The sequence below is a fragment of the Rana temporaria genome, chromosome 13, assembly GCF_905171775.1.
Source record: "Rana temporaria chromosome 13, aRanTem1.1, whole genome shotgun sequence".
NCBI lineage: Eukaryota > Metazoa > Chordata > Amphibia > Anura > Ranidae > Rana > Rana temporaria.
The window spans coordinates 110,430,515-110,443,119 of NC_053501.1; positions in this window are offsets into that span (position 1 = coordinate 110,430,515).

Here is a 12,605-nt window from a genome sequence, read left to right on the forward strand (position 1 = left end):
TAATATCTAAATGAATAATACATAAACAATTAAAACAAAATAATTAATTAACTAACTAAATGAATAATTCATAAGTAAATTAAATATAAAATCAATACATAAAATAATATCTAAATAATTAATACATGAACAATTAAAACAAAATAATAAATGAATTAACTAAATGAATAATGCATAAAAAATGTAAATAAATAATAAATAACTGAACTAAATAAAAAATACATTAGTAAACTAATTATGAAAAAAATAAAAATAAAGTAACGAAACACATAAATACATTAAGCCCCCATTCACACTGAATGTGGCTGCGAAACCGCACCACTTCTTCGCAATTTCATCGCATTTTTGTCTGGTGGCTTGCCGACATCTGTGCAGTCTCATGCACAGGTGTCAATGCAAGTCGCACATGAAATCGTAAAAAAAAAAAAAAATGGTGCAGCAACTGTTTTTAAAATCGCGCTCCTTCAAAGTCGCACTGATTAAGAAATACATTGGATGCGACTTCAGCTGCGATTTGGTAAATTACATGTCGCACCAGTGTGAATGGGGGGGGGGGGGATAAATATATAAGTCAATCAATTAAAATAAATAAATAAGAAAATAAACTACTGCAAATAAATAATAAATTCATGTACAAAAAATAAATAATTTAAATAAATACATAAATAAATAAAAAATAAAAAGGATTTAAAGAAAAATAGGGACAGCTGTTTTTTTTTTTTCCTTCATCCCTCGTTTCAACATGACAGGTGCACTTTGTTGGCCAGAAGCTTCATGTTTTTATTATTATTATTATTATTATTATTTTTATTATTTATTATTTTTTTCACTTTAGACTTTATACCAAGCGCAGTATATTTTTTCACACTTTTATTATATGTTTTCTAATTTTTTTTCATCCTTATTATGGAATTTGTTTCAGGAGGAAGAAAAACTACAACAGAGTAAAAAAAAAATTGATGGCGTCAAGCAGCTAAAATAGCGAGGCTTTCGCATTTTCTCCCGGGTGAACCCTTTGAACATTCTCATAGTCCAGAAAATTCCAATAGGGATGGGGAATTCGGAATGAAAACGGTTGGCCCGTCTCTCCATTGGCTGCGTCCTATGAGCGCGGTGGGCGTAGGCGGCATACGGTACATCACCCCGGTATCGCTCGTAAGGATGCCGCCACGTGTCTTTCCACATGTGTCTGCGACAAGGTGGAGTCAGGTGTTGCGCTGCCATCTTGTGGTTATAAGTTGAATTTAAAGGAGGGCTGTGCTCTTCTTAATGGCCCGGGATTCTCGTACGAGTTACGCCGGCGTATCTCCAGATACGCTGTCGTAACTCTGAGTCCTAGCCATCGTATCTATGCGCCTGATTCTTAGAATCAGTTACGCATAGATTTGAATTAGATCCGATCGGCGTAAGTCTCTTACGGCTTTCGAATCTTAACTGCATATTTACGCTGGCCGCTAGGGGCGTGTACGCTGATTTACGCCTAGAAATATGTAAATCAGCTAGATACGCGAATTCACGAACGTACGCCCGGCCGACGCAGTACAGATACGCCGTTTACGTTAGGCTTTTCCCGGCGTAAAGTTACCCCTGCTATATGAGGCGTACCAATGTTAGGTATGGACGTCGTTCCCGCGTCAAATTTTTAAAATTTTACGTCGTTTGCGTAAGTCATTCGCGAATAGGGCTGGGCGTCATTTACATTCACGTTGAAAGCATTGGCTTTTTGCGGGTTAATTTGGAGCATGCACACTGGGATACTTTCACGGACGGCGCATGCGCCGTTCGTAAAAAGCGTAATTTACGCGGGGTCACATAAAATCTACATAACACACGCCCACATCTATCACATTTGAATTAGGCGGGCTTACGCCGGCCTATTTACGCTACGCCGTCGCAACTTTCGTTTGAGAATACGGCACTTGCCTGTAAAAGTTGCGGAGGCGTAACGTAAATAGGATACGTTACGCCCGCACAAAGATACGTGAATCTGGGCCAATGTTTTTTTTTTTTTTTTCTGATAAATTTTTGGGATGTTGTGCCCTCTCATCAGCTGATTTATTCACTTACTTTGTATTTTACATTTTCGACTATGTTCCAGTTTAAGATGGATGGTGCCGTGACCACTTCCCCAGGTTTCCTATTTCAGGGCGGCGCCTTTTTCTATGGAGCCACCCTTTGCTACTTGTGTCTCCCTACACTGTGTAAATCAAACTGGCCAATGGGACACAGAGGGCAGGAAAAAAAATTGCAAACAGGACCGGAACAAGGGGTGGGCACCAGGGACAGCTGCCCCTGGCACAGCAAAGCAAGGGGACAGAGAATGGACTCTGGGCAGCAATCCCGTTCTATGGCATTCATTAACATTGGGGGGTGCAGTTCAGCATCCTTGTCCTAGGCGCTTGATAAACTTGTCCCAGTACTGGCTATAACCCTCCCTTACTCTATCCATAATTCTATAATTTTTTATTTATTGTTTTATTATATTATTTATCGCATTTATTATGTTCCAGACTAGACATGTGCACTACCAAAAAAAAATTTTTTTTTTTAATTTAGTTTCATGTATTTATTTATTTTTCCGTTTATCGGATCATTCGGTATGATCGACATTCGGATCATTCGGAACTTCGGATGCATTCTTAGGGCCAGATTCACAGACAAAAACGTTGCGCAGCGGCGGCATTACGTACCCCGTTTACGTTACACCGCTGCAAGTTTACAGCGTAAGTGCCTGATTCACAAAGCACTTACCTGTAAACTTGCGGCGGTGTAACGTAAATCCACTCGGCGCAAGCCCGCCTAATTCAAATGGGGCGGGGACCATTTAAATTAGGCGCGTTCCTGCGCCGAACGTACTGCGCATGCTCCGTCCGTCAAATTACCCTTGCGCTAAATGACGTCGCAAGGACGTCATTGGTTTCGACGTTACCATAAATGGCGTCCAGCGCCATTCACGGACGACTTACGCAAACGACGTGAATTTTAAAATTTCGACGCGGGAACGACGGTCATACTTAACATTGGTTACACCACCTAGAGGGCAGCCTTAGTTTTACGCGACGCATGTGTACGCAAACGACGTAAATTTAGATCGACGGGCAAAACGGACGTTCGTGAATCGCCGTAACTAGTCATTTGCATATTCTACACCGCAATGGAATCGCCACCTAGCGGCCGGCCTGGAATTGCATCCTAAGATCCGACGGTGTAAGTCAATTACACCTTTCGGATCTTAGGGCTATCTATGTGTAACTGATTCTATGAATCAGGCGCATAGATACGACGGGCGGATCACAGAGATACGACGGCGTATCAGGAGATACGCCGTCGTATCTCTTTTGTGAATCTGGCCCTTAGTCGTTCCGTTCCATCCGTTTAGATGCGGCATTCGTTACTTCGGATAATTCATAACTTTGGATGCATTCGTATTCGTTATGTTTACTAACAGTTAGTCAAATTTGAAAGGAAATTCCAATACCTATTATTTAATATTTTATAACTATTATTATTATTATTATAATTTTTTTTAATAATTTAAAAAGCTATAATAATAGTTAATAATTTAATTATAATAGAAAATACAGAAAACAAAATTACCTGAAAATAATTGATTTGTTAAACTCGTAGGTTGAATCGTTCTCTCTGATTTTCGAATTTTCATTCTTTCGGACTTTTGGGTTTTCACCCTTGCGGATTTTCGTTCTTTCTGATAATTCGTTTTCGTATGCATTCGTCAAAAGAGTCTTTCGTTCAATCGGATGCTTCCAAATGAACGAATATGCAGAATTTCGTCTGAAAACGAATTCGGAAAGAAACTATCCAATAGCCAGATTCAGGTATAGTTACGCCAGCGTATCAGTAGATACGCCGTAGTAACTCTGAATCTGCGCCGTCCTACATTTAAGCGTATGCTCAAACTGAGATACGCTTAAATGTTGCTAAGATACGAGCGGCGTAAGTCTTCCTACGCCGTCGTATCTTAGCTGTCTATTTACGCTAGGGGCGTGTACGCTGATTTACGCCTAGAATGCGTAAATCAGCGAGATACGTCTATTCACGAACGTACGCTTGCCTTTCGCAGTAAAGATACGCCGTTTACGTAAGGCGTTTTCAGGCGTAAAGATAAACCACCAAAAAGATGGACGTCGGAACCGCGTCAAATTTTGAAATTTTTACGTTGTTTGCGTAAGTCGTCCATGAATGGGGCTGGATGTAATTTACGTTCACGTCGAAACCAATGAGTCTTTGCGGCGTAATTTGGAGCATGCGCACTGGGTTACGTCCACGGACGGCGCATGCGCCGTACGTTCAAAACGTCAATTACGTGGGGTCATGCCTTATTGGCATAAAACACGCCCACCTCTTCCCAATTTAAATTAGGCGCGCTTACGCCGGCACATTTACGCTACGCCGCCGTAACTTAGGACGCAAATGCTTTGTGAATACAGCACTTGCCTCTCTAACTTGCGGCGGCGTAGCGTAAATACGATACGCTACGCCGGCTCAAACATACGCCGCCCTACGTGAATCTAGGTTCAAGTGTATCCAAAGCTAAAACTTTTTTTAGTTATGGATAGAGTAGGAAAGGGTTAAACCCATGGGTGTCCCGGGGGAACTTTTTTCAGGGGCGGCATCATTTTAAGGGTACCCATGCTCTGCCCCCTTTTGACAATGTCATGAAGGGGAGGGGCCTAGCCACGACTTACAAGTACTAATTTTTAAAGGGGAAACCGCAGACTTTATTTTAGGCGTGTGCTACGTACAGGGTGCAGATTCCAGTCGTGTGCTATGTACAGGGTGCAGATTCCAGGTGTGTGCTATGTACAGGGTGCAGATTCCAGGCGTGTGCCATGTACAGGGTGCAGATTCCAGGCGTGTGCTATGTACAGGATGCAGATTCCAGGCGTGTGCTATGTACAGGGTGCAGATTCCAGGCATGTGCTATGTACAGGGTGCAGATTCCAGGCATGTGCCATGTACAGGGTGCAGATTCCAGGCATGTGCTATGTACAGGGTGCAGATTCCAGGTGTGTGCTATGTACAGGGTGCAGATTCCAGGCGTGTGCCATGTACAGGGTGCAGATTCCAGGCGTGTGCTATGTACAGGGTGCAGATTCCAGGCGTGTGCTATGTACAGGGTGCAGATTCCAGGCGTGTGCTACGTACAGGGTGCAGATTCCAGGCGTGTGCTATGTACAGGGTGCAGATTCCAGGCGTGTGCTATGTACAGGGTGCAGATTCCAGGCGTGTGCCATGTACACGGCGCACCCTTTGGGCGCCACCCTTTGGGCTGGCTTTTGCTAATTTCCCCATCTCATAACTTGCTTCTGAGCATGCGCGGTTCCCCCCCTCACGACGTGAAAAACGGCGAGAAAAATAGAGCAGGTTCTAAATTTGTAACGCCCATTTTTCTTGTCGAGAAAAATGCTCTGGGGCCTACACACGACCGTTTTTCACGACCAATTTAAAAAATTTTATTTTTCTCGTCATGAAAAACGGTCATGTGTACGCGGCATCAGTCTCCTGAACCTTCCTATCGGCCGGTTAAGCCTCTCGGTCTCCTGAACCTTCCTTTTGGCCCATTAAGCCTCTTGGTCTCCTGAACCTTCCTATCGGCCGGTTAAGCCTCTCGGTCTCCTGAACCTTCCTATTGGCCCATTAAGCCTCTTGGTCTCCTGAACCTTCCTATTGGCCCATTAAGCCTCTTGGTCTCCTGAACCTTCTCATTGGCCCATTAAGCCTAACTTTATAATAGGCCAATTGGACTGTGCAAGAGGGGGGAAAACCTCCCTGTTGACCGGGTTAAGCCTCTCGTTCTCCTAAACCTTCCTATTGGCTGGTTAAGCTTCTCGTTCTCCTTAACCCTCCTATTGGCCCGTTAAGCCTCTCGGTCTCGTGAACCTTCCTATGGCCCATTAAGCCTCTTGGTCTCCTGAACCTTCTCATTGGCCCATTAAGCCTAACTTTATAATAGGCCAATTGGACTGTGCAAGAGGGGGGAAAACCTTCCTGTTGACCGGTTAAGCCTCTCGTTCTCCTAAACCTTCCTATTGGCTGGTTAAGCTTCTTGTTCTCCTTAACCCTCCTATTGGCCCGTTAAGCCTCTCGGTCTCGTGAACCTTCCTATTGGCCCATTAAGCCTCTCGGTCTCCTGAACCTTCCCATTGGCCCATTAAGCCTCTTGGTCTCCTGAATCTTCCTATTGGCCGGGTAAGCCTCTCGATCTCCTGAACTTCCTATTGGCCCATAAGCCTCTTGGTCTCCTGAACCTTCCTATTGGCTGGATAAGCTTTTCGGTCTCCTGAACCTTCCCATTGGCTCATTAAGCCTCTCGGTCTCCTGAAACTTCCCATTGGCCCATTAAGCCTAGCTTTATAATAATAGGCCATTTGGACTGTGCAAGAGGGGGGAAAACCTTCCTGTTGACCAGTTAAGCCTATCGGTCTCCAAAAACCTTCCTATTGGCCCGTTAAGCCTCTTGTTCTCCTGAACCTTCCTATTGGCCGGGTAAGCCTCTCGATCTCCTGAACTTCCTATTGGCCCATTAAGCCTCTTGTTCTCCTAAACCTTCCTATTGGCCGGGTAAGCCTCTCGATCTCCTGAACTTCCTATTGGCCCATTAAGCCTCTTGTTCTCCTAAACCTTCCTATTGGCCGGGTAAGCCTCTCGATCTCCTGAACTTCCTATTGGCCCATTAAGCCTCTTGTTCTCCTAAACCTTCCTATTGGCCGGGTAAGCCTCTCGATCTCCTGAACTTCCTATTGGCCCATTAAGCCTCTTGTTCTCCTGAACCTTCCTATTGACCGGGTAAGCCTCTCGATCTCCTGAACTTCCTATTGGCCCATTAAGCCTCTTGGTCTCCTGAACCTTCCTATTGGCCGGGTAAGCCTCTCGATCTCCTGAACTTCCTATTGGCCCATTAAGCCTCTTGGTCTCCTGAACCTTCCCATTGGCCCATTAAGCCTAATTTTATAAAAATAGGCCAATTGGACTGTGCAAACCAGTTCTAACTGCTACCAGGATGTGTCATTATAGCACGTTGATCTTGGGAGCACCCAGTTGGCATGTGCTACGTGGACACTGGTACTAATGAAACCACGCCAGGGGTTCTAACCCTTCCACACCCCATGAAAAACGTTCTTCGTTAAGAGTTCTTCTTTAACTTTGCCAGAACCGGAGGAGCTCTTCTCCAGCCACATCTTTCATCTGCCCTCTTCTACTTGGGGAAATGTATTCCTCCCACCTGTCGGGTTAATATCGCTGCCACCGCCTGATTTATTCCTCGCTCCCCATCGTCGTTAATGTGAGGCCCTCGGCCCGAAAATTAGTTTTGTGTTCCCTGTGCTTGCTTGTGATTATTCCGTTTAATTCCCTCCCTGCGCCTTCTGTATGTTCCAAGGCGGCCCTGCGTTCTAGACATCCAATTTATTTAGAGCCAAGGTTTAATCTGCTTAGATTTTTCTTTCCCTGGTTCTTCCCCCCCTCCCCCATCATCAACATGCTAATGGAGTTTTTGAATAAAACCTTTCCCTTTTCATTACACACCTTGCCATCACCGCATCTCTGTGCTTCTGTAGGCAAAGGCGGCATAGGTGTGCGCACAGGGTGTGCCAGGTGTGCCCAGGCACACCCTAATCACCCTGTGCAGCACAAATCCCCCTACTGCCCTTGCTCCTCCCCTTCTCCCTACAGCTCTTCTGGCTTCCCTCCTCTCCTCTCCCGCCGGGGGATGTTTTACAATGAGTGGGGGAAGGGGCCGGTAAGTATGTCATTTACTGGCCCCTTCCCTTTCTGAATGAAGATCGTGAGTGATCGGTAGTGTGTGTTTGTAAGGCAGGCAGATTATGGCTGGTGGGAGTGTGGGAAAGCAGTGGGCTGGGTTTTGGGTGGAGGTATGCCAATATCAATATGTCTTTGATTGGTGGATGTCAGTCTGGAGGAGGGGGAGCTCCTAGACAGGATGTATTTGCATGCATCACCGCAAAGCCGCCGACGGAAGCAGTGCTCAACCCGCCTCATACTGGTTCAGTGGGGTTTTGAAGGTCCATGGAAAGGAACCAACAGATCAGAGGGCGTGGCTAAGAAACCGACAAGCCTATGGGAGATGAGCCCAAAACATCTCCTGGCAGGAAGCCCGTGAACCTTTGCTTAACCCCAGGGCAGAAAAATCCAATAAATGCATTTGATGGGGGCCCTGATGTAAGGGGGACTCTAATGGGGACTCTGATGTAAGGGAGACTTTGATGGGGACCCCGATGTAAGGGAGACTCTCATAGGGGTCCGGATTCAAGGAGGACCATGATAGGGACCTTGATGTAGAGGGGGTTCTGGCGAAGCCCTGATTTAAAGGGGAATCTGACAGGGACCCTGATGTAAGGGGGACTTTGATGGGGAGCCCCTGAAGTAAGGGGGACTCTGATAGAGACCACGATGTAAGGGGGACTCTGATAGAGACCACGATGTAAGGGGGACTCTGATGGGGACGCTGATGTAAGGGGGACTCTGATAGGGACCCAGATGTAAAGGGGACCCTGATAGGGAACTCAATGTAAGGGGGATTCTGATGGGGGGGACTCTGATGGGGGGACTCTGATGGCGACCCAGATGTAAAGGGGACCCTGATAGGGAACTCAATGTAAGGGGGATTCTGATGGGGGGGACTCTGATGGGGGGACTCTGATAGGGACTCAGATGTAAGAGGGACTCTGACTAGGAACCTGATGTAAGGGGGGCTCTGATAGGGAACCTGATGTAGAAAAAGATGGGGACCCTGATGTAAGGGGGACTCTGATAGGGACCCTGATATAAGGAGGGGCTCTGATGGATACCCCAATTTAAGAGGGACAGTAATGGGGACTCTGATGTAAGGGGGACTCTGATGGGGACCCTGCTGTAAGGGGGGCTCTGATGGTCACCCAGATGTAAAGGGGACCCTGATAGGGAACTCAATGTAAGGGGGATTTTGATGGGGGGAACTCTGATGGGGACCCAGATGTAAGGGGGACTCTGATAGGGACTCAAATGTAAGGGGGGCTCTGATGGGGAACATGATGTGGAAACTGATGGGGACCCTGATATAAGGAGGGGCTCTGATGGGTACCCCAATTTAAGAGAGATAGTGATGGGGACGGTTGTCACCCCCATAACTAAAACCAGGACCTTCATGGTAGGATCTCCAGGTTCTTTGTATTTTCTATTTTTTAATACAAGTTTTCAATTCATAAAGATCGCAACGCCATGGGATTTGTAGCGATTGGGATTACATCTACTTTCATTTTTTGCAACATTGTCTCAATGTATTGACCATTGCAGCTGTCATCTTATTTTTCTCCACAAGATGTCACTGTGGCCTGGATTCAGATACAATGGTGTATCTCTCGGCGGGCATAACGTATCTCAGATACGTTACGCCGCCGTAAATTAGGGCGCAAGTTCCGTATTCAGAAAGAACTTGCACCCTAATTTTACGGCGGCGTAACGTATGTGGTCCGGCGTAAGCCCGCCTAATTCAAATGTGGTTGATGTGGGCGTGTTTTATTTAAATTAACGGTGACCCCGCGTATTTGAAGTTTTTTATGAACGGCGCATGCGCCGTCCGTGACCGTTTCCAAGTGCGCATGCTCCAAATTACACCGCAAACAGTCAATGCTTTCGCCGTGAACGTAATTTACGTACAGCCGTATTCGCGAACGACTTACGCAAACGATGTAAAATTTTCAATATTCGAACGACGTCCATACTTAACATAGGATACGCCCCACACATAGCAGGGGTAACTTTACGCCGGAAAAAGCCTAACGTAAACGACGTAAAAAAAATGCGCCGTGCGGATGTACGTTTGTAAATCGGCGTATCTACCTAATTTGCATATTCCTTGCGTAAATCTACGGAAGCGCCACCTAGAGGCCAGCGTAAATATGCAGCCTAAGATACGACGGTGTAAGACACTTACGCCGGTCGGATTTTAGGGAAATCTATATGCCTGATTCATTGAATCAGGCGCATAGATACGACCCCGCAACTCAGAGTTATCCGGAGATACGCCGTCGTAACTGCTCTCTGAATCCGGGCCAATGGAGCAGATTCACGTAGAGCCGCGTAAAATTGTGCGGGCGTAACATATCTGATTTACGTTACGCCTCCGCAACTTACACGGGCAAGTGCTTTATTCTCAAAGCACTTGCTCCGTAAGTTGCGGCGGCGTAGCGTAAATCGGCCGGCGTAAGCCCGCCTAATTCAAATTTGGATCAGGGGGGCGTGTTTAATGCAAAACTACTGTGACCCGACGCGATTGAGGTTTTTTCGGAACGGCGCATGCGCCGTCCGTGGAATTTCCCAGTGCGCATTGCTCCAAAGTACGCCGCAAGGACGTCCTTGGTTTCGACGTGAACGTAAATGACGTCCAGCCCCATTCACGGACGACTTACGCAAACTACGTAACTTTTTTAAATTGCGACGCGGGAACGACGGCCATACTTAACATTGGCTGCTCCTCATAAAGCAGGGGCAACTTTATGCCGGGAAAAGCCTAACGTAAACGTCGTAACTTTACTTGCGTCGGCCGAGCGTACGTTCGGGAATTCGCGTATCTAGCTAATTTGCATAATCGACGCGGAATTCGACAGGAGCGCCACCTAGCAGTCAAAAAAAATGCAGTTAAGATCCGACGGCGTAAGAGACTTATGCCTGTCGGATCTAATGGATATCAATGCGTAACTGATTCTAAGAATCAGGCGCATAGATACGACGGCGCAACTCAGAGATACAAAGGCGTATCTGGAGATACGCTGTCGTATCTCGGTTGTGAATCTGGGCCAATGGCCTGGATTCAAGAAGCAATTGCGCCTGTGTAACCATAGGTTACACAGCGCAATTGCTTACTTGCCCCGGCGTAACGAATGCTCCTGATTCAGGAACCTCGTTACCCCGACTGCAGCCTAAGATCTGCGCGGCATAAGGCTCTTATGCCCGTATATCTTAGGCTGCATTCTTGCGATGGCCGCTAGGTGGAGTTCCCGTTGTGCTCAGCGTATAGTATGCAAATTGCATACTAACACCGATTCACAACGTTGCGCAAGCCCTGCGTACGCAATTTACGTCGTTTCCGTACGGCGGTTTTTGCATAAGGCTGCCCCTGGGGCAGCCAATGCTACGTATACCCGTCTTTCCCACGTCGCGAAATTTGAAATTTAAATGATCCTAATTTAAATGATCCACACCCCCTATTAAATGGGATCATTTAAATTGCGCGCGCTTATGCCGAGCATTTTGCCGGAGCGCCCACGCAGTTTACGGAGCTACTGCTCCGTGAATCGCGGGTAGCGCAGAAAAAAAAATATTGTGGGGGCGCAGGGCAAAAACGGTGTAAAAAAAGGGCAAATGAACCTGAATCTACCCCAGTGTATTTACCACTGCAGCTGTCATCTTATTTTTCTCCACAAGATGTCACTGTGGGCCCAGGCATGGTGATGGTCTAAATGCAGCTTCATACCCAAGAAGGCAATTATCCTCCTTCACAGGAGAGGGATGAAGTTGCCTCGGCTTTTCTGGAGCAGATCCACACTAATAAGATTGCTGCAGCTCTCCGGTTACAGCTATCGGTTAAATATACTTTATCTGCAGACGACACGCAGAAGGTTATTTAAAGATTGCTGCCTGATCGTTCTGCAAAAAAAAAAAAAAAATGCAAACGCCCCCCCCCCTTGCCCCCCCCACCCCACACCCCTTCCCTTTGGCTGAGGCTCAAACTCCAAAAATACCGACAACCAAATTTATCAAGTGCCTTCAATCAGACATGATGGAGGCTGGCAGCTCCCTCTATAAGTGCTGACTTTAATTCCATCAGCGTCCGTCCGTTCGTTCAGTCTAGCGATTTTTTACGGATGATTTCCGAGAAAAAAATGGCAGTTCTGACCGAAGTTCACATCAACATTTCCAGACCTTTTTTTTTTGGCTTGTTGCTTTTTCTTGCTTAAAGGGGAACTGAGGGATATTCTAGAGATTTTTTTATTATTATTATTATTATTATTATTATTTTTACCGTGAACCTTTTATTTTTGATCTTTTGCGTTCACATGCAGTTTTGCTGCTCCATATTTACGCTAATTTATTTTCATGACAGATAGACCTGACTGATGGGCTTGCAATGAGGAAAAATCAGTTCACTGGGAACTAATCTCTCCATCCCTGTGCTGAGTTCCCAGGTCTGTACACCTGCTGTGCCCATTATGAGGGGTTCCCACTATTCCTGTGCCGAGTTCCCGGGTCTGTACACCTGCTGTGCCCATTATAAGGGGTTCCCACCACCCCTGTGCTGAGTTCCCAGGTCTGTACACCTGCTGTGCCCATTATGAGGGGTTCCCACCATCCCTGAGCTGAGTTCCTGGGTCTGTACACCCGCTGTGCCCATTATCAGGGGTTCACACCATCCCTGTGCTGAGTTCCCAGGTCTGTACACCTGCTGTGCCCATTATGAGAGGTTCCCACCATCCCTGTGCTGAGTTCCCGGGTCTGTACACCTGCTGTGCCCATTAGGAGGGGTTCCCACCATCCCTGTGCTGAGTTCCTGTGTCTGTACACCCGCTGTGCCCATTATGAAGGGTTTC